The 23,419-nt window shown below is 44.0% G+C and overlaps 1 protein-coding gene and 1 long non-coding RNA gene across 3 annotated transcripts in view; both read right to left on the reverse strand.

The window, feature by feature from the left end:
• Positions 1–23,419, reverse strand: part of CAMK1D (calcium/calmodulin dependent protein kinase ID) — a 434,038-nt gene that overhangs the window by 200,628 nt on the left and 209,991 nt on the right. The window lies entirely within an intron of this gene.
• On the reverse strand, positions 18,367–21,054 carry LOC144313360 (uncharacterized). The gene is made up of 3 exons (XR_013379017.1): positions 20,679–21,054; positions 19,686–19,807; positions 18,367–19,498 (listed from the first exon to the last, which is right to left on the reverse strand). It is a non-coding gene; the product is annotated as an uncharacterized LOC144313360 (long non-coding RNA).

A 23,419-nucleotide genomic window follows, 5' to 3' on the forward strand; every position in this document is an offset into this window, starting at 1 on the left:
TGACCTTTGGGTCATTCAATGAGGGAGGCACTGCAGTGTGTGTCAGAGGAAGGGGCGGAGGGAGGCAGAGATGAGGGGTGGGGAGACAGGGGGTGGGGGGCTCCTACACACATGGCAGGTGCCACTGCCTTCCTTTCCCTGAGGACCTTCTTGCCAGAGGATCTCAGGAGCCCTGCAGGCTTCCCCCCATCATTCTGCTGCCTGTGGCCACTGGAGGCACCGGCCTGTGGGAGGGGCCGCCGTGGGGAGGTTTGGGGAGGGGGTGTCACAGGGTTCCCGGGTTGGGGCGTTGGGTGGCCATCCCCTAGTCTCTAATATTAGAAGCCATCTTCTGCCTTTGCAGTGTTTTCCCTCTTATTTGCATGTCAAACTAGAGAAAGAACATGTTTCTTTCCTTCTTTTACCATATGTTTGATGTTACCATCTGAGTGATATGCCTTAATATAGCACCGCAGCCTCATAAAGGGGAAGGAGCCAAGGATGCTTTACTGCTAATTCCTAGCCCTGTTCTCTAACAGACTGTTTCTTCCAAGAATAAAAAAGATTGCTAACATTTGCACGATTTTATGCAACTGACTTGCACGTGCCCCCTCCCCCACATCAAAATGAGGGCACCTATACATTCGCAGGTCCAGGAACACCAACACCGGGACCTGCCCTGGACCTTCTATGGTACTAATGTTTCCACCACCTACCTCTGCAGGCATCCCGGCCAGTAATGAGATTAAGGACATTTATGTCGTAGGTCCACGTGTTTTCACAAAAGAAAGACACAGATGCCACCGTCAATGGGTAGAAAATTACATATAACAGTGACAACATTCATGGCCTCGCATTAGTTAAAAAAAAAAAAAAGAAAGAAAAAAAAAAAAGAAAGAAAGAAAGAAAGAAAAAAGAAACACCAATGGCGTGGGTTTTTAGAGGGGGAATATTCTCAACAGAGGTACCCGGTCGTCACACTGCAGGAGTATGTTTCCACATCGTCTTCAACAAGAAAGTATGGTTTTAATTTTTAGCTGCTTTTGCAGATGCCTGTTGTGTTGGCACTCACATTTATTGATCAGGAAAATCTGAGCACAAAGGAAAGATGCCTAGCATTCTGAGAAGATGCAAACCGTGCTCTGGTCTGCGCTGGAGACAGTGATGGAGAGAAGGCAAGATGCCAGAATCAAAATTTCAAGCTGAAAATCACCGGGAAAAAAAAAAAAAACAGGGCTTCGGAGGCAGCTGAGTCCAAATTCACATCCCCATGTCTCCTGGCAGGTTAACCCCCTAGGCCTGGCTTCTCAACGGTGAAAATAGGGTGTAGAATGTCCCCGTATGGGATTACGGTGACAATTACATCATATAATATGTGTAAAAACCTGGCGATTTGGCTAAATAAAACATGTCTATTAGCAAGAGAAGCTGTACAAACTCCAAGGCCTTTGAACAAGATGAAGAGTCTGTGGATGGACGGTGGTGATGGGTGCACAGCAACGTGATGTACTTCATGCCACTGAACGGTACTTAGGCACAGTGAAGATGGTAAATTTTATGTATATTGTACTACATTAAAAAAAAAAAAAAAAAAGCCAAGTGTGCACCTGGGTGGCTCAGTCAGTTAAGTGGCTGTCTTTGGCTCAGGTCATGAGCTCAGGGTCCTGGGAATCCTTGCTCAGTGGGGAGCCTGCTTCACGGTCTCCCCTCTGCTCATGCTCTCTCTCACTATCTCCCCCTCTCTCAAATAAAAAAATGAAATCTTAAAAAAAAAAAAAAAACGCCAAGGACAATTTGGAAAGTATTTAAAATGTGTGGATGGAGAAACTCACAGGAGATTTCTTCCACTTTAAATAGGCTAGTTTTCTTTCCAGCCTAATGGATTGTTTCTCATTACTGAAATATGCATTTTAAATAGTGAATTGGTACTAATAAAATGTTCAATGGAGCATCGTTGAACTATAAAATGAAAACGCTGGCTTTCATCAGGAATCACCTATCTTAGGAGAGAAGGAGGAAAAGAATCAATTGTCATTAGAATGAAGACAAAGAGCGCTAGTTCTCCAGATCATTGCCCCTGCTCTGAATTTGGGTTTAACATTTATAAATAAAAACCGGTTTTGCTGCATTAAAATATGTAGGCCTCAGTCCTCCTGACTGTGGACCTTCGCAGGACTGTGTATGTGTAGCCCTGAATTGTAGGCAGCCTCTTCCATCCCTGGGCAGGCCCACTGGGTCCTCCTGTCTCTCAGCAGTGGTCTGTCCCTCCACCCAGCTCCAGACTGGAGCTCCTGTGGGCAGGACCCCTCTGCATGCTCCTGCAGGATGCCATGGGCTCCGGGGCACTTGGTAAGCAACCAGTGAGTGAATACAACGTTAAACTTACTCCAAATGGTGAAGTCTGGACAGTTTTGCACTCGTTCAGATGTTTCCATGATTATGTTCATTAGAACAAACTAACAGCTGCGAGGGTCGGTGAGCTGCTAGGGAAGGGAGGAAGCAGACAGTTCAGCTGGGCTGGGAGTCACAGGGGCGGGCAGTTCTCTGTACTGCTGTGGCCACAAGTGGATCGGACCCCGCCTGCACAGGCCTGGTGTCAGGATGTGGGGCTCCCCGTGCATGCTCTACACAGGGCCCTCCGGCCCCCAAGCCCTCATTCTCCACCACTGACCCCCACAGCATCCTAGCTCATGCCCTCACCTGTGCACGTCAACTTCTGAAATCATCTGGTTTACTGTCTACCTCCCCCATCCCTACCCCTGCCCTATTAACTCCATCAAAATTAAGACTTTGTCTTGATCACTATTGTATCCCATCTCCTAGCCTGGTACTGGCGCATGCTGAATGAATGAGGGAACAAATGAATGAACGAATAGAAGATTGAACAAAACAAATCCCAATCCTCTCCTTATGCTGTCACCCCAGCCCCACTGAACATGGTCACCACCACGACCTCACAATGCCTGGCTTGTGTTATGATGAGGCTCCCTCCCTCCCCTGGGAACCCTGGGACGCTGCATCTCCATGACAGGGACAGTGACAGTGACCGGGAATGGGCTGGTAGGAAGAACAGTTGAACCAGACTCTAGCTGCAAGGACATGGCACACTGGCACCACAAAAAAGTCAGGAATCGTGCTGAGACTCAGGGGGGAAAGTATTAGGCTGCTCCCGAGGCCTGGGCACAGTGTTGAACAGAATGCACACAGAAGAAAAAAAGGTTGTGCTGGCTACACCAGCTGGACAGGGAACAAGAGTTCCTTGGGCCCCCATGCCGCTCAGTTATGGATGAGCCTCAAAATCCACCCCCCCCCCATCTGTCCCTATAGAACCAGGGCCTGGAGAACAGTTGGTGGAACAATGTGATGGTCACTTGGGGGCTGACTTATGGCTGAAAACACCTGCCGAAAGGGTCCAAGAAGGCATCTGTTTGGAGGTGACTCCTGACAGCAGATGGGGGGTTTCGTTATTATGTTTTATTCTCTCTTTTCCAAATGAATCATTGCACATTCTACACTGCACAGCATGAGAAGAGGAAGGTGCAGATAAGAGGGTGGGTGCTCCCACACAAGAACCTGCCAAAGGATTGCTCCAGCCTCGTGGAAAACACTTGTTTTTAACCAGGACAAGGCTGAAAGTCAGCCTTTAAAAAACAAACAGCTGGGCAGCCCGGGTGGCTCAGTGGTTTAGCGCTGCCTTCAGCCCAGGGTGTGATCCTGGGGACCTGGGATCGAGTCCCCCATCGGGCTCCCTGCATGGAGCCTGCTTCTCCCTCTGCCTGTGTCTCTGCCTCTCTCTCTGTGTCTCTCATGAATAAAAAAATAAAATCTTTAAAACAAAAACAAACAAAAAAACAGCTCCTCTGAGTGGTGACGGAGACTCTCCCCAGTAGGCCTCAGCCTCACTGCCCGTCACCCACAGCGCCCCTGCTAGGCCGGAGGGGATCTTCTGTCCAGGGGCAGGTTGTGCCAGACCTGGAAACTCTTCTTTCAGTGTGAATGTCACACTTACTGGGATCACAGCCTCCAAGAGTCAAGTGATTGTAAAAGGTCAGAGCGTCCCTGACGAAAGCCCATGCTAACCTTTCCAGAAGAACAGCTCTGCGATTTCCTTGGAACCAAGTTTCTAGAAGTGCCCTGTGTGGGCTGCGTAGGTATCCAATGTTGCTTATTGCTAGGAAGCTCACTATGCCTCATCGCTCTGTATGGCTACACTTGAAGTTGACCTTCTCTAGTTTAATCTTCTGTGCAGATGGAAGTAACTGGACAGAAACCTCAGTCACTTGGAGACCACTGTTGCCGCATCTCAGTTTTGCCTCCTGGCATCTCTTCCATTCCCCCACCTTCTCCCAAAGTGGGGCAGCCAAAACTGAATCTGCCACTGCAAGGACAGGACCAAGAAAAAGGGGTGGCTTCTCTCGGCTCCTGCTCAGCAACCAACACATACATCACAGCCTTTTTCCCTATCAGAGCAGGGGCACGATGGACTTGCTGTGGCTCAGCCTCTTGGGGCCTCCCGAGGGGAGGCTCACAGTCTGGGGGACACTCCACCTTTCAGGCAAACAGTGAGAACTCCTATGGGCCGTCGAAGGTCTGAGTTCCAGCCTGTGAACTTCTCAGAGTCCCATTTCCTTCATCTCTACAATGGGAATAACTGCATCTAATGGATTTACTCCAGGCTGCTGTGAGGTTCAAATACATATAAAGACACTTATATCGGGCACTAGCCCAGGGTAGCCTCCCCATGCAATTAGGATACAATCCAGTCTCCCCAGAATGGCCCACAAGGCCACCGCATTGGGCCCACAAGCCCTTCTGACCACTCAGTGCACTGTCACCAGTCATGTGGATCTTCCTGCTGTCTGTCAACACTCCAAGATCACCCTCCCTCTTCCGGGCTTTCACATTCTTATTTCCCCGCCTGGAATTCTCATCCTCAGATTCTCCATGGCTGGCTCCTCACACTTACTGTTTTTGCACAAAAACGTGACATTCTCTGATCCCCTATCCAAAATAGTCACATGTGAAATGGGGAAGGGGTCGGGGGCAGGTTCTTTCAGGAGGGAGGTGAATCTTAGCTACAGAGTCTGCAAATCACAGAGAAGCCTGAAATAGAGTTCAGTGTGGCCTTAATCAAATAGAGACCTCATCCATCAGTCAGGGGGTAGGGCCATCAGCAGCAGCCAGAGACAGATCAGTTCTGCTGGATTGGCAACAACCAACCTTGGCGTAGTGCTTTAGAGTTTTTATTCATTTACTCATTCATTCAACAAATATTTACCGATATTTACAAATATTTGATAGGCACCTCCTGCATGCCAGGGTCAGGATAGAGACGGAGTTTCTGCTCTCATGGTATTTGTATCCTACTAGATAAGCTTTCCCAGAGTGGCAAATGCATATCCTCCAGCCACTCTCTGCCTTCACGTGCTTGTATTTTCTTCATAGCACATGATCTGAATCATTTATTATTCTGAACAAAGGCCCCTGAACAATGATGGCCAATGTCTTGACTTTTTGTGTCCATGTTCAATGTACTGAAGCCCTTCTGACTAAGATTCACCACTGCCCTTAAAGCACCTACTCAATCCTTTACCAACAAAAATTTTGCACCTTTTGCAAAATTTTGCAAAAATTGCCATGAAAACAGCAATACAGAGCTTCAGAGGGTCTGTGCTGACCTCTGGAGATTTAAATTGCTCCTCGCTTTCAAAATAAAGTTTTGGGGTGCCTGGGTGGCTCAGTTGGTTACTTGACTCACAATTTCAGCTCAGATTATGTCTCAGGGTCATGAGATCAAGCCTGCCCCACCCACCCTTTCCAGTGTTGAGCCCTGCATCAGGCTGGGAGCTCAGCGTGGATTCCACTTGAGATTCCCTCTGCCTTTACCCCCTCCTTGTGCATGTACACTGTCTCTCAAATAAATAAATAACATCTTTAAAAAGAGATAAAGTCTTGACTGCAACCTCAAAACAGCTCCTCTACCATTTTGTTTGTGTTGTAAAATAATGAATCATCAAGTACTAAGACGGAAGATTATAAGGTGTAGTTTCTTCTTCTAAGGAATGTTCGTGGAGACATGGGGTGGAGGGGACACTGCTTCCTCATCTACCCATCTTTACACATAAGTCCTGAAGGCTCTACCAACTCCCACCCTAAAAACATAATTTATAATGTGCTTGAGATCGTGCTGCGCAGGAAGTAGCTACAATTAGGTCTCAAAGAAGGGAAATTTGGAGGGATGCTTCAGTCATGAGGGAAAGCTCACTGGCAAGATGAAAAAAAGAAATCTCACTGGGCAGAACATAGATAAGGAAAGAAGAGAAGCGGGGTCCTACCTGTGGTCATGATGGGGGGGGGGCAGGGAGTGGTGCAGGGTTCACAAGGAAAAGCAAGATGGAAGTTCCAGAGGCAGAAGTGAGCCTGCCAGTGAGGAAAAGATGTGGGGAAGAAGTATAACAGTTCTATAACAGATCCCCAGGTGACAAATGGCTTCAAGTAGCAAGGTGAGGAATTTGGCCTTCATTGTTCAAATTCTACATCTTCAGGGTTAGAAAGGATTTTGGAGGTCATTTGTCCAAACTATACCCAGAAGGAAGAGAAAAGCCCACTTTGGGAGCTGCCCTGAGGTCCAGCGGAGCTCACCAAGGGCCAGGTCATCAGCCCTGCCTCTGTGACCTTCCTTCTAGGTCCATGCCATGGAGCTCCTAACAATCTCAGTGTCCTTTTCCTTCAGTACCTGGAGCCCCTCACTTACATGATGCTACCCAGCAACATTTGTTCGAGCCCAGAGAAATGGAACATCACAAGAAAATCAAGAGCTCTAATATTTTCAAAAACAACTGTTCGGATATTGTAAGAGTTACCGTTTGACACTTTTCTGCAAGATAGTGTGGAGGTTGAAACAAAACCAGAGGTAGAGAACATGTCCCCATCCATAATGACTATAATCAAGATCTTCCCACACAATGAGCTCTTCACTTGAGAGCCACACAGAAGGCCTCTAACTTTGCTCCGTGTGATATTCTGACAACCTCGACGTGGGAACAACACACAAGAGCTCGGGAAGAAAGGACAAGCTTTTAGCTCTGTTTCCTTACTGGTTTGTTTATTATCATCCTGGGCTTTCAGTGCCTTGGAACAAGATGTTTCCATGGCATCAGGTGGAGTGCAAAGTTTATTGCATAAAGTCACAGCTTTTGAAATCACAATGAAATCAACCCCTTGGTAAAATCAAATGGAAAGGTAATACATGCTGTAGGCTTTTTGTTAACAAATAAGAACTCAGCATCTAATAAAACTATCCCCTTTCAAGTGCAGACCATTATTTGCCCTGTTGCTTTATCCTTGTTCCCTAACACCTTATAGGGGAACTGAGTTACCGTGAGACCAAGGAAGCGCGCTGGATTCCCAAATAGCTGATGCTTAACATTTCACCTCTTCCAAGGCTAAGTGCATTTCACTATCCTAACGCCAGGATGCTCAGATGGGGGAATACATCAGAACCAAGCAGAGAGAGCTTTTCTAATGACAAATTCCAGAACTCCACCCCAGGCTTCGTGAGTCAATCTCTGGAGGGGAGCCCACAGGTTTTCCTCAGTTACACCTACGGTTAAGAAGTATTCCTCATCAAAAAAAAAAAAAAAAAAGTATTCCTCAAGACAAAGAACTTATTTTCTAACTGTGAATTTTAGCCTTTAATAAGCTCTATGAAGAAAATGCAAAATATGGAAAACATTCTAGTATTCCTGGAAAGAAACCAGCATAGGTTTCTGTACATGAAGCTCTCCTCTCTGAACAGAAGATCTCTATCAGTTTACTCCAAAGGGCAGAAAGGTCCCAGACTCTGAGAAAGAAGACAGGAGATTGGTACAGTAAGTGGTTTTCCATAAGGGTCTAGATGAGTCCACCCTTGCTGCAATGTGTTCATTTCCTCCAACTAAAGTGGCACAGGGCTGTGCCTCAATCTAGTTCTCCCATAGCAGGTGGTGAGGACAGTCCTCAGTATGTCCTGGAAAATCCACTGCCCATGCCCTAAATCAAACACGCAGGAGGAACATCAAGGTGCCGGAGCCCAGACTCTGTAGTAAGGTAGACGAGATAGATGAGGAGCTAAAGGGGCAGCGACTGAAGCTGTTTCCTGGAGATGAGGCAGGAGCAAGTAAACTGGAGAACAATTCTGAAGGGTTTTGAAGGGTTCCGTCGGCCAGGGCAAAGGATCCAAACACCTCTCAATTAACAAGCATGTCGCTACCAAAGACTTTTGCTGGTGCAGAAGCTGCTACAAGAACGAGGAGATGGACTCTGAAGCCAGGCCGCCTGGATGTGAATCACAGCTCCACACATTCCAGCCGTGGGCTCTCGAGGTGGCTTGCCCTCTCTGTGCCTGGACTTCTCACCTATAAGGTGGGGATGATCATAGTGCCCACCCCATGGGGCTGCTCTGATGCCCAGTGGGGTTTGTGCAGATGAAGCATCTGGGACACAGTAATACAGTGGAATCTGAGTCTGTTTAACTGCATTTGGTTTGTTAAATGGATTCATACATCAACTGGCATTGTCCTAATACATGACCCAGGAGAAGCCTCTCAGGAGACTGCGATGCCCTCGTGAGGGGACACTGAGGGAAAGGATGTGGGGGCAGCATTGCCAAGAGAGCAAGTTGCCATCGGGCGTGAAGGTGAGGAGCTCAGCTCTGGGTCTGAATCCCAGCTGAGGTGTGCCAGGCTGTTCTTAACCCCTTTCTGTTCTGGGTCAAATGGGGGCACTTTTAGGACACACCTTGCAGAGCTGCTATGAGGGTCACATAAATGATATATAAATAATCCTAATTATTTATGAAGCATAATAAAATTATATAATAATAACACAATATATATTGTTGCCCGTAACATAGCAATGTCAGGTGCTTAGAAGGGTTTCTGGCAGGGAGCAAACGGGTCTGCAACACTGAGGTTGTTGTGATGATGGTGAAAGTCAGGTATTCTGTAGTTTTTCAAAAGTCACAGAGGGTGACAGGGAGCTAGCTACTTGTGTTTTTATTTACTCACTCATTCACTCGGGCAATGCTGTGTAGGTGCTAGTGAGCCAGTGGTAAGCAAAGGGCAGCCTGTCTTTGGCCTGTGGAGACACGAGTGGCGCTCCACTGACCACCGTGAGGAAGGTATCGCCTGGGGAGGGGCCGGGGAGGAAAGTCACAGGGAGATTGGCAGGGCCCTAAGCCAGTGTGTGGGTTTACTGTTACAGCCATCATCTGGCATCCTCCCTCCTGCCTGGTGGAGAAGACAGTCGAGATGTCATCACTGCTCTAAGGATGACCCATCTGATACTTGAGAAGCTGGGATGCCCTTGGCCAATGCAGAAAACTCTGCATTACACCTAGAACCCGGTCCTTCCAACGCTCAGCTCGGAGCTACTGCTCTGCCCCTGGCAGGCTAATGAAGCTGCCGTGCTCTGTCCCCCTCCAATGCCTTCCTGGAGCTTCCAACTCTGGGAGACACACCGTCCCTGGGAGCAGTCCCCATGCACACCCTGTGCAGGGGGCCTGGGACTGTGTGGCATCTGCTTCCACTGTCCACATACATAGACTCATTAGTTGTAGGGAGGTTAAAATCAGAACCGTGAAAAAGCCAATGGGAAGGGTCACAATGCCTAAAAAGACCAGTTTGGGTCCTTTCCTCATGACCCAGAGAAGGAAGAACTGCTTTGGGCCTCTAAGGGCCACAAGAACAGAATGCTTTGTTCTTAAAAGAAAAAACTATCTGAGATCAGTCAGGTGAGCAACACCCGCAGCCCTCCTCCTTTCTTTTTTTTTTTTTTTTTTAAGATTTATTTATTCATTCATGAGAGACACAGAGAGGCAGAGACATAGGCAGAGGGAGAAGCAGGCTCCCTGCAGGGAGCCTGATGCGGGACTTGATCCCAGGACCCTGGGATCATGACCTGAGCCAAAGGCAGACGCTCAACCACTGAGCCACCCAGATACCCCACACCCTCCTTTTCAATGCGGTGAACAGTGTCCCTGCTGAGACTCCTGCAGGGTGTGCATGGATGGCCACAGCCCGTCACCAAGGAAACAATGACCTCCTCAAGGAGGAGTATAGAGGTTGTCCATTCAAGTTCCAACTGAAGCCATCATCGCCACGTGGAATATCACACAGGGAATGTTCCTTTGCCAACCTGAGAAGCCTTTGCTTATATTCCCATTAACCTTCTTCACTTTAAAAATAATTTGGCAGCATTTATCAAAACTTACTATTGAAAAAAAAAAAGCAATCAGCTAATCTCAAGTCCACTGCTTAAAATAATGCTGCATGCTCAGCCCTCCTGGGACCCTAATTTTCTCACTTGGAAAGTGAAACGGAATCCAGTGCTGATGGGAGTGTAAATTGCAACCAACTTCTGGAAAATTAACCTGACAATATCTATTAAAATGTAAAACATACACACCTCTGGTCCTACAATCCCACGCAGAGGAGACTTTCTACAGAATTAAAAGAACCCAGTGAGAAAGGATATGGGCGGGAGGATGTTTATCCAAGCATTATGGGTAGAGCCAAGAATAATAATAATAAAAATACAGAAACCAAACTGAAAGTCCATCAACAGCAATATGGCTGAATAAATGATGGTATGTTCATATTATAGTATCCAATAAGGATCTTTGTAAGAAGAATGAGTTGGGGGTTTTCATTAAGCACAGCAGAAAAGGTAGAGGAGGGGAAAAAATGACTCATCAAGGTTATGACTCATCAAAATTATGGCAGTAGAAGCAGATGGACAAGTTGCAACTGACTTGATGGACCAGCAGATCCAAATCGAAGGCCAAGGGTGGGCCAGGGAGGGCAGTGTGGGAAGTAAACCAAACCAGGGTCGGTTTGCATCACTGAGCCCTGGCAGACTCAGGAGCTGAAGGTACCAGATACCTCAGATGGTTGGTTTAAAAACAAGGGGATGGATCGGTCCTTAGAAGGACCATATAGACCCTCTCCAATCCCAGATTGTCTCTCTTACCCTCAAGCAAGCCAAGGGGGAAAGCTGGAGGAGGCTCGCTCTCCAGGGAAGCTGACTCAGGCAGGCTCAGTGGCTGAGGGGGAGACAGAAGCACTCCAGGAGGACAAGAGTCCTGTCCCTGTCCCACTCAGCTCCCAGATGCTGGCATCCGACCTCCATGTCCACCAAAGACCAGTGGATGTTTCTAGCAGCTTCATTCGTAACTGTCAAACCCAGAAAGCAACGAAGGTGTTCTTCAGTAGGCAAATGGAAAAACCAGCTGTGGTCCCTCCAGACAATATAACACTATTCAGTACTAACGAGAAACGAGCTATCAAGCCACAAAAAAGACATGGAGGAGGCTAAGTGAAGGAAGCCCATCTGGAAAGGCTATATACTGGGTGATTCCAACTAGAGGACTTTCTGGAAGAGGCAAAACTATGCAGGCAATAAAGAGGTCAGGGACTAAGGGGAGGGGGAGGGAAGGAGAAGAAGGGGAAGAGAACAATGAACAGGCGCAAGATGGGATTTTAAGGCAGCGAAACTATTCTATGTGATATTGTATCAGCAGACACATGTCATCACACATTTGTTAAAATCCACAAAATACAATAAGATTTAACCCTAATGTAAACTTTAGAGTCTAGCTAACCATCAATTGTAATAAATGTATCACACTAGTGTGAGACAATAGCTATTAAAATGTAAAACATACACACCTCTGATCCTATAATCCTATTAATAACAGGAGACACTGTCACCTGAAACTAATGTAACATTGTGTGTCACCTGTACTCAAACAAGATTTTTTTAAAAAATAGGGAAAACTGGAGGTGACAGTTTATAGAAGCTCTTTGTATTTTGCACTCGATTTTTCTGGAAACTGCTTAAACAAACAAATAAAATCTACTGATTTAAAAAAAAAACCCACAGTGAGTCATAACTACATATGCACTAAAATGGCTAAAATTAAAAATACTGACAGCACCAACTATTAATGCACAATCAGAATTCTCTTCATTACTAGAGGGAATGAAAATGGTGCAACCACTTTGGAAAACAAGCACACCACCTACCAAGTTACCCAGTGGTGCTCCTCCTCAAGATTTACCCCAGAGAAGTGAAAACACATCTACACAAAGACTTGAATGCAAATGTTTATTACGGCTTTAGTATAAGAGCCCCAAACTGGAAGGAACCCAAGTATTCACCAACAAGTGAATGAGTAAACACTGTGTGATATGTTTATACAGTGAAATACTAGCCAGCAGTAAAGAACAAATACAGTAGCATGAATGAAGCCCAATAACATTATGCTGAGGGGAAGAGACCAAACCAAAGGCGTACATGATGTATGATTTCATTTACATGAAGTTCTAGAACAGGCAAAATAATTTATAGCAGGGGCGCCTGGCTGGCTCTGTCGGTAGAGCCTGCGACTCTTAATCTCAGGCTCGTGAGTACAAGCCTCATGTTGAGCGTAGAGCCAACTTTATTTTTTTAAGATTTATTTACTTATTTGAGAGAGAGCACAAGTGGGGAGGGGCAGAGAGAGAGAGAGAGAGAGAAGCAGATTCCCCATGGGGCAGGGAGCCCAATGCTGTGCTCGATCCCAGGACCCTGGGATCATGACCTTGATGAAGGCAGATGCTTAACCAACTGAGCTACCCAGGCTCCCCAAGAGCTTAGAGCCTACCCTAAAAAAAATGTATATAGTGAAAAAAATTAAAAATAGAAAAAAGAATCTTAGATCAGTGGTTGCCTGAGACAGAAGGTGAAGGGGATTAACAGGGAAGGGACACAGGGCATTTTCTTGAGGCTATGGAAATATTCTCTATATTGATCGGGCTGGTGATCGATTACCTGCATGTATACACTAGCCAAAAACTCATAGAACTGTGTGTTTTAAATGGATGTTTTTTATTGTATATAAATTAAACTCCAATAGAGGTCATTAAAATGAAAAACATAAACAAGGTAATTAGGGTAATTAGTAAATCCAAGGGAAACAAAATAAGTATAAGAAAGGAAATGTAATCCTAATACACTTTTATGATTTTGCTGTGAATATTATTTACATAGTCACATAATATAAGCGCTGATCTTTGACATAAGCACTGATCGTTTAAGACAAACGTGTGTGTGTGAGCATATCTTTTGTGTGGTTAGATAAAAAAGCTAAATCCTCTTGTTGGTATGACATCAACAGATGATGTTCTAAAACAGATGAATTGAGGAACCATAGTAGAAACATATTGTTTAGAAATTTGGAGGTAAATACCCAAAGAAAGAGTTTAAGGAGTTCACAGCGTGTCTCTTTGGGAAGAGAGAATCCAAGAGTAGGGAGGACTGGGGTAAGTGGCCGCAATTATTCAGTTGACGTCTAGTGATACTATTGAATTTTAAAACAATATACAAGGGTCTTGCTTTGACAAAAGTAAAGTTAAATTTTAAAAGAATGTAGAGGCGCCTGGATGGCTCAGTGGTTGAACATCTGCCTTTGACTCAGGTCATGATCGCCGGGTCCTGGGATCGAGTCCCACATCAGGCTTCGAGTGAGGAGGCTGCTTCGCCCTCTGCCTATGTCTCTGACTCTCTCTCTCTGTGTCTCTTATGAATAAATAAATAAATCTTTAAAAAAATTTTTTAATTATATAAAGACCTAAAGAATATTCGTGACATACTGTTAAGTGCAGAAACATGATTTTGGTAAGAGTATAATATAGCTTTCACTTAAAAACAAAAACTAACGATAGAGGTAAAGGAATTTTTGAATATAAAGTAAAGAATGGTGAACAACAAAGTTACCGTTAGCCACCTCAGAGGGGAGGAATTAAAGATTACAGAGGTGGTGTAATAGATTATTGACTTTTTCCACATACATTTCTGAGTCATTTATGTGTTATAATAAGTGTATATTAGTTTTGCTATTAAAAACTCAAATAAATAAATAAATAAATAAATAAATAAATAAATAAAAAAAAACTCAACAAAAAGGGATCCCTGGGTGGCTCAGTGGTTTGGCGCCTGCCTTCGGCCCAGGGCATGATCTTGGAGACCCGCGATCAAGTCCTGCGTCGGGCTCCCTGCATGGAGCCTGCTTCCCCCTCTGCCTGTGTCTCTGCCTCTCTCTCTCTCTCTCTCTCTGTCTCTCATGAATGAATAAATAAAATCTTAAAAAAAAAAACCCTCAACAACAGCAAAAATTGAGTAAAAACAATTAAGCTGGATGATCTCTAAGATTCCTACAGATCTAATATCATAAAAATATGGGACCCCTGCCTAAACTCTACCAAAAGTCCAGACTTACTAAAACATGAATTTTATCCCAGATATGCCCACATGTAATCTTGGCAAATTGTTTAAAACTTCAAGCAAAGACATCTATGGAGTCTACTATAATTTGACATACTGACTCCAAGCAATCAGAAATCTAGCCCTTCACAGATTTCCAGGAGGTGAGAGATAGCTGAAGCAGAGCATATGCCAGCATGCAGGGAGTGCCGGGGAAGGGAAGGATGGTTCTGGCAACCAGGGTCATGTGCCCATGTAGCATGGTTCCGGATACTTTGCCTGCTATGTCCTTTAATTCTTACAACAACCATAAAAAGAGTATGATGAAGAAATTAAGGCTTAGAGGGTTCCAGATAAATGGGAAGCATCTGTCACTCTGACCTTTCAGCAGAAATCACTACCAGCTGAATAGTCTTACCTGGACCAAGGCATTTGTTTTTCTAAATGAGAAGGGCCCTCCCTCCTGTATAAAAGGAAGGAAGGGGAAGGCTGAGGGGCTCAGTCAGTGAAGCAGCTGCCTTCAGCTCTGGCCATGATCTTAGGGTCCTGGAATCGAGCCCTGTATCAGGCTGCCTGATCAGTAGGGAGTCTGCTTCTCCCTCTCCCTCTGCTCCTTCCCCTGCTTGTGCTCTCATTCTCACTCTCTCTCTCTCAAATGAATAAATAAAATCTTTAAAAAATATAAAAGGGAGGGAAAAATTAAAAACTTTTGCTTCTTTAAAAAATCCTGCTTGGGGGGCAGCCCCGGTGGCTCAACAGTTTAGCGCCGCCTTCAGCCCAGGGCATGATCCTGGAGTCACGGGATCGAGTCCTGCGTTGGGCTTCCTGCATGGAGCCTGCTTCTCCCTCTGCCTGTGTCTCTGCCTCTCTCTCTCTCTCATGATAAATAAATAAAATCTTTAAAAAAAAATCCTGCTTGGGGATGGAAAGACAAGCTACAGAGTGGAGAAACTATTTGCAAACCACATATCCAACAAAGGATGACTCTACTCAGACTGTATACTATATACTTGGCCTATATAAAGAACTTTCAAAACTCAACACTAAAAAAGCAACCAATCCAAATAGAACCTGGGCACGAATCAACATTTCACCGGAGAAGGTAAACCGATGGCCCTGTTGGTCATTCGAGAAATACAAATTAAAACCACAAAAAGATGTCATTACATGCCTATCAGGATGGCTAAAATAAAAAATAGTGACAGCACCGGATCACTCATACTTTGCTGGTGGGAAAGTAAAAGGGTCCACCAACTCTGGGAAACAGTTTGGGCAATTTCTTAAAAAACCAAACATGCGACCACTATATAACCCAGCAATTGAACTTCTGGGCATTTATCCCAGAGAAATAAAAATTTATACTCACTCAAAAACCTGTATACAGAAGTTTATAGCAGTTTTATTTTTAATGGCTTAAAAAATGGAAACAAGCCAGATGTCCTTCAACTGGTGAGTAGTTACACAAACTGTGATCCACCCAATTCCATGTAATACTTCTCAGCAATAAAATGGAATGAACTACTGATACATAGTTCATGTATGACATACTGACATACTGAACATGTCACTGATACATGTGACAACCTAGAAGAACCTCCAGAGATGGCTGAGTGACAAAGACAATCCCAGGTTTACATCTGTATGTATAACATCATAACGTTAATTTACAGCATATAGGTACATGTTAAGTACATGTATAATTTCATGACATTATTTTTAAAAATAAAACTCTAGAAACAGAGAGCAGGGGTGCCTGGTGGCTCAAAGTCTGCCTCTGGCTCAGGTCATGATTTTCCCTGCTTGTGATCTCTCTCTGTGTCTGAAATAAATAAATGAAAGAAAAGAAGAAGAAAGGAAAGGAAAGGAAAGGAAAGGAAAGGAAAGGAAAGGAAAGGAAAGGAAAGGAAAGGAAAGGAAAGGAAAGGAAAGGAGAAAGGAAAGGAGAAAGGAAAGGAGAAAGGAGAAAGGAGAAAGGAGAGGAAAGGAGAGGAAAGGAGAGGAGAAAGGAAAGGAGAAAAGAAAGGAGAAAAGAAAGGAGAAAAGAAAGGAGAAAAGAGAAAGGAGAAAGGAGAGAGGAGAGAGGAGAGAGGAGAGAGGAAAGGAAAGGAAAGGAAAGGAAAGGAAAGGAAAGGAAAGGAAAGGAAAGGAAAGGAAAGGAAAGGAAAGGAAGAGAGAGAGAGAAAGAAAAAGAAAGAAAGAAAGAAAGGAGGGAGGAAGAAAGAAAAGAAAGAAAGAAAGAAAGAAAGAAGAAAGAAAGAAAGAAAGAAAGAAAGAAAGAAAGAAAGAAAGAAGAAAGAAAGAAAGAAAGAAAGAAAGAAAGAAAGAAAGAAAGAAAGAAAGGAGGAAGAAAGAAAAGAAAGAAAGAAAGAAAGAAAGAAAGAAAGAAAGAAAGAAAGAAAAAAGAAAGAAAGAAAGAAGAAAGAAAGAAAGAAGAAAGAAAGAAAGAAAGAAAGAAAGAAAGAAAGAAAGAAAGAAAGAAAGAAAGAAAGAAAGAAAAGGAAAACAGAATACAGGTTGCTAGGAGTGAAGGAGGGGGTGGGAGCAGAGAGAACTGGGTGTGTTACAAAAGGACATCATGAGGGATGCTGGAACCTTCTGTATCTTGACTGTATCCTTGCCAATATCCTGGTTATGACACTGTACTTCAGTTTTGCAAGATGTTACCAATGGCAGAAACTGGGTAGAGGTTTATGGGATTGCTCTGTATTATTTCCTGCAATTGCATTTAATCTATAATCCTCTCAAATAAAATGTTGGGAGTTTTTAAGAAATCCAGCTCTGTGTAGATTTGGTCAATTATTCTATGCCTCTCTGTGCCTTAGTCTCCTCGAGAGTAAAACAGAGATAATAGTAATAACACCAACCTCATAAAATTATTGTGATATTGGAGAGTTTACTAGACATTAAATATTTAAACGGAGCTTAGCAGGTATTACTCAAAAAATACTAGCCACTCTTATTTCAAGCAGTAATTCAGAAGTATTTATTGAGCACCTGCTATAGGCCAAGACTCAGTAATTTCATTAGAAATCAGCATCTCAGGATGCCTGGTGGCTCAGTGGTTGAGCGTCTGCCTTCGGCTCAGGTCGTGATCCTCGGGTCCTGGGATTGAGTCCCATATCGGGCTCCCCGCAGGGAGCCTGCTTCTCCCTCTGCTTAGGTCTCTGCCTCGCTCTGTATCTCTCATAAATAAATAAATAAAATATTTTTAAAAAATAAAAATAAGCATCTCATTTTGGGATAAGCAAGAGACCTGGATTCAGGACCCCAGCACTACCACCATTCTTGCTGTGCCTCCTTGGACAACTAACTTAACCACTCTGAACTGCTTTCTCTTAAACAGCAAAAAGGAGTGAATAATACACACACATCCCATAAGGCTAGGAGGACTGAAATGATGCATATAAATGCCTGCCACGTAGCAAATCGTCAATAAATGGTAACTAACTGTAAGGCGCCGGGGTGGCTCAGTCAGTTGAACATCTAACTCTTGATCTCAGCTCAGGTCTTGATCTCAGGGTTGTGAGTTCAAGCCCTGTGTTAGGCTCCACCTTGGGCATGAAGCTTACTGAAAAAAAAAGAAGGATAACTATTATGATTACTTATGTATTCTCTTTATTGTTACCTTCTTCCCACTTGAGTTTTAAGCTTCTTGAGAACATAGTCCTCTGCTTTTTTCTCAGGAATCCGTCTTGACACCAAGGATAATGTAATAAACACATAAAGGACTCCACAAATACGTACTAAAAAAATAGAATAATCTGGCAATCCCTAATGAAATCATGTATGCCTTCTGATTATAAGGCCTGAGAAAATTCCCCTATAAGCCTAAGACGGGGCTTGCACAAGGGCGTGCATTATGATACTCTTCATGGAGGCAGGAAAGCCTGGCAACCCACATATCTATCTCTGGGGAGATGGAGAGTAGAATGGATGGAGCAAAAGCAGCTAAAATCAACAGACTGGAGGGAAATATAGTTGTAAGGCCAGATGTTAAAAACAGTGTGAATTAAAAATAGTAAGCCACAGAATGGAGTTTATTTAAGAACAGCACTCATGAAAATAAAAACACAAACTCGGCACGCCCGGCTGGCTCAGGCGGAAGAGCGTGCGACTTTTGATCTTGGGGTCGTGAGTTTGAGCCCCATGTTGAGTGCTGAGATGACTAAAAAATGAATATAAAATAAACTTAAAAAGATAAAACAATAAAAACACAAATTCGCCCCCCCCACACACACACACATACACCACAAAATGACAAATTTGAGGAGGATGCTCATGTCTTCAGGAGATATATGGAATCCATTGTGGTGGATGCCAGGTGACAGGAAAGACAGAGGTCAAAGATGATAAAGATTTAAAAAAAAAAAAAAAAAAGCAAAAAATCCCGAAGAGCCTGGAATCCACTGCTGCTGACAAACTAGACTGGATGACATACTCCAATCATATACCTGAATCCAAAACAAATATGAATTCATACAAAATAAATAATTACGTAAATGGTGACAGTGGGACCCCAGACCTTGTGGGAGAGGGGCAGGAGCTAAAGAGACAACTGTGAATTGTCATTTCAAAAAAATATAAACTTCTCTATTCCAATTATGGATGTTATGCAACAAAATCAATGCTTTGAAAAACGCCTATTGCTTCTTCTTCTCTTTGGAAAAGTCACTGGGAGGAATTTCAAGAATGTCGCTGGTGGAAACAGCATTGCAGCGCCCTGGTATGAGCTTCTCATTTCTGTCTCTCCTGAACATTCAATATTTTTATCGCTAGTGAATCAGAGACACACAACCCAGAGGAGTGAAAACAATGCGGCAAGAATCTCAGCATCTGGAAAAGCTGAAGAACGGTGTGTGCGCCACTCGCGGTCCTTTGCGTTTGGTCCCCAAGGTCAGAATCCAGATGCATGTGGAACAGAAAATTACTTTTTTCCTTGAAGTTTAATGAACAGCTCTCTCACGAGCAGGAAATACAAATCACCATGCCCTGGGCCACCTCCTTTTCTGGCCCTACCTGCCTACCACACACACAGTGGCTCCTTCTCCCACTCCAAGGAAAGGCTGATCCGGATTCATATATTGGGGTGGAAAGAGGTTAGGGTGACTGGCAGTCCCTAATGTATATGTGATGTGAAGAGCGGGATTTCTGGAATGTGGGATTCTGAATGTTTTTCATCTTTCTGCTTAGACACTTTTCCTAATTTATCTTCCATGAGCACACATTGCTTTGGTCGCTGTGGGAGAAAAAAAAAATTTCAAAATGGAATAATAGCACCAGTTAATCAGTTAGAAGGCTTAAAAATCATGTTTCCTTTGGTGCACTGGTAACTGTATTGCAAAGCATAAATGCATTTTCAACGATTGATTATTCTGAAACCCACTGGCCCTGTGTGTCCTTGAGGGAAAAAACCTACCACTCACCTTGCTTATGAGATGATCGTGGTGTGTTGGATTACCATAAGATGTCTTGAGCTCCTGTGACTGGACATGGCCAAACGCTGAGAAAGCAATCCCACAGCTAAATCTCCTGCTACCACTTCTTCCTACCTTACCCCCAAAACACACAGTCAATTTACTTTAAAAATACCATGAAGTGGGTGTCATATGACTTAGCAGCTAAGAATGTGAACTCAGGAGGCATATTTGCCTGGGTCCCCCACACTGGCTCCTCTACTTCCTCACTGTCAAGCTTCAGTCTTGACAAAAAAGACAAAGATATTTGCTCTTTTAGGTTTTTCTGTGACGGGTGGGTAAAAACAATACCTATGTGAGGGGCTCGTATGAGAATTAAAGGAGCTAATGCATAGAAAAGATGTAGAATAGTCCAGAGAACCAGAAGCATCACTAAATGTTAACTTCTGTAATTACTTGTCAAGATGATTAAGTTCTGTTATTCATTCAATTTTAAAACATCATATAACAAATACAGTATCTGTTTGCCCATAATCCTACTTCGCCAACATGGAAACTAATTTCTTTGTATTTCCTTATCAAATTTAACTATACATTAAAGACACACACACACATACACACACACACACACATACATTCATTTCCTCAGTTCCATTTCCAAAGAGGGGCAAAGAACTGAAACAATTCTCTTTTAGAAACTATACTTGATGGAATTACTCAAATATATTTCCATATTTAGATTGAAATGGAATCTAAGAACCCCATCAAGAGTCAAAAGCAGGGAGTTGAGCTTCTTCTATCAATGGCTCTCAGTGACCTGAGGACATCTTGCCTGGTCCCATTTGGCCTCCTCCCTCGCACCCTCCAGTCACAGGCTCCTGGCTCACCCCCAAATACCCCTCCACGCTCTTGGGCTTCCTATAGGCCACTCTTTCTCCATCCTCCCTCTCAGCTGCTTCTACCAACCCTTAAAACTCACCTTAAAAAAAAAAAAAAACTCACCTCAAATGCTGCTTCCCCTGGGGATCCCCAGGTTTGGGTGCCCATGGCATGGATGATTAGTTGGGAATGTGTTTCCCTCACCACACTGTGTTGTAATTATTACGGCACGTGGCTTTAAGATTGGAGACTTTCTGCTGGTCAGCAGTTTCTAACACATGGTGGTCTGGCTGGAACTCAAAGAATCAGAGGACGTGAGACACAGCCATCTTTCTGTATTTTTAACAGCCTGTAGCCCTGCAACACTTCTCTGTTGGTTTCTGCATGGTGAACGGGCTGTACGGGGCAGGAGGAGCATGCTAGTAGGTAACTAGTTAACTTCGGGAAGGCTGGATGGAGGCTCCAGTGGTTTATCACAGACTTCCCTACGCAGGCTCAGTTCAAACACAGTCTAAAGTCAGCCAGAAAGGCAAAAATTATGTACATGGTAATCAAAATTTCCCTTAGAAATTCCTTCCATTGCCCAGAAAGTATGGTGCACACATTTTTAAACATTTAGCCCAATACCCTACTACATATTTAGAGCTTAGTAATATACAAAAACTCTAGATATTGTGTAGTAGAGAGCACTCACTATGTGCAAAAAATAACTTTACAGTATTTTTTTAAAGATTTTATTTGTTTGAGACAGAAAGGATGAGTAGGGGCTAGGGGCACCAAGGGAGAGGGAGAAGCAGACACCCCACTGACCTGCTGAGCAGGGAGCCCAACGTGGGGACTCGATCCCAAGACCCTGAGGACTGTAACTTGAGCCAAAGGCAGACGCTTAACTGACTGAGCCACCCAGGCACCCCACTTTACAGTATTTTTAATCACATGAAAGAGAGATGCAGCTGATGGAATTTGCTCGAATTAAATGTATATGTAATGTAAATCCACAGTTCAATTTTTTTTCATCACTGATCTGAGAGCAACAGCAACAGTTTGGGCATAACAACAATGACATTTACCGAACACTTGCTACCTGCCTTGCTTTGGGCTAAGTGCCTACAAGTTATTAATTCAATTTTCACAACCCAGTGAACTAATAAGCACTATTATGATGCCACTTTACAGATGAGGGAGCTGAGACATAGAGAGGCCAAGTCACAGCTCAAGGTGACAGGGCTACCAAGTGGTCTGAGGACCAAAGCAGTCCAGCCACCTAACCATGCCCTACCCTGACTGCCCCCCTTAGCAGCTGTACATTGGCAAAGACTGTATGTGTGGTGGTGGTGGGGGGGAGATCCCGTGGATTTCAGTCGAAAACAAACTCAAGTAAGGCAAAAATGTGATGTGGCTGTGCCCAAAAGTGTGATTCTTGGACCACGTCAACACTTGCTCCAGAAACGGCCAGGAGAGGTCCCATTGTACGTTTGTTAGAAAGATCGGCTCGCATCTGAAGTACTGGGAGCCAACTCCTGTGATATTTCTAAACCAAAAGCTTTAAGAGACAGGCAGGGGTGTGGAATAATATATTTGATGGGGGAATGAAGGGACGAAGGGAGTGGGGGCGAAAGATGGGAGAGAAACCAAAGGAGGGCAGAAGAACCCAGAGTTCCAGCACAGATTCTGGACTCAGCCTCTGCGCTTACTGGGCGAGTCACATTTTCCTTTTACCTGTTGGTCTTCTTCCCTGCAAAATAGGAATATTATGGCTTACCTTGAAAAATCCTTACAAAGATTAAATGAGCTGGTACATTAAGTCCTACGTGGAGTACTCGACCCATAGTTAGGACTCAATAAAATTATCCATCACTGTCAGCGTTATTACATAATAACAACGGGGGGAGTCTACAAAGCCAGAGATTCAAACATAAGAATCCATTTCCTAATAGTTAAATTGTCCCAAAATAAAGGGCACTGCCTTATAAGGTAGTAACCTCTGTACTATGGGCCATCCTGTCTGTGACTTAACAGATAATATCCCAACATTGGAGGGTGTTACTCAGATGGTGGTCTAGGAACTTCTCATCTGACATTTTTATGAACCAATGATTCCACAACATCACAAGTAGAGTCACATATCCAGACCAAGAACAGAAATAACAGAGGAATAAAATAAGTAAAATTTATGCCTTTAGCTTCAGTTCAGTTTAGGTAAATGCCCTTAAATCTTACCATGCTTCTAATGGCTTTTCACTTGACTTTGTATTCCTTAAAAAAAAAAAAAAATAGCCAGTGGATTTATAAGAAAGACAGTTAACAAAGCTAAGTGGTCATCATGCCTGGATGATACATTAGCTAAGCATCCGACTCTTGGTTTCGGCTCACCTCATGATCTCAGGGTCCTGGGATCAAGCCCCACATTGGGCTCCCCATTTAGCAGGGAGCCTGCTTAAGTTTCTCTCTCCCTCTCCCTACCCCCTGCTCACACACTCTCTCTCTTTCATAAAAAAAAATAAATCATAAAAAAAAATTTAAGGAAAATTTGCCCTTGACCCTCCACAACCATTCGGTTTAAAGTGCTGAAGGGGATTCTAAGGTTTCAAAATAGAAAAAGTTTATAGTTTCCATGGCCACTTCACACATTATAGATGATGGAAATGCAGATCAGGATTCTGATCAACACTGCCCTGGGTTCTTTACGGCTTTCCATCATCTCGTATGATGGCCATGACTGTGACATTCCCACCAAGTGGGCTGCTGTCAGGAGCACCAGCCGCCCAGGTCCGGGAGCCACCTGCTACACTCAGAGACCAGTTTGGAAGGGACACGTTTCTGCACATAGATTCCCAAACTCTTGTCTGCGGAAAGAGCTTTTA

Source organism: Canis aureus, chromosome 5, assembly GCF_053574225.1.
Source record: "Canis aureus isolate CA01 chromosome 5, VMU_Caureus_v.1.0, whole genome shotgun sequence".
Lineage (NCBI taxonomy): Eukaryota > Metazoa > Chordata > Mammalia > Carnivora > Canidae > Canis > Canis aureus.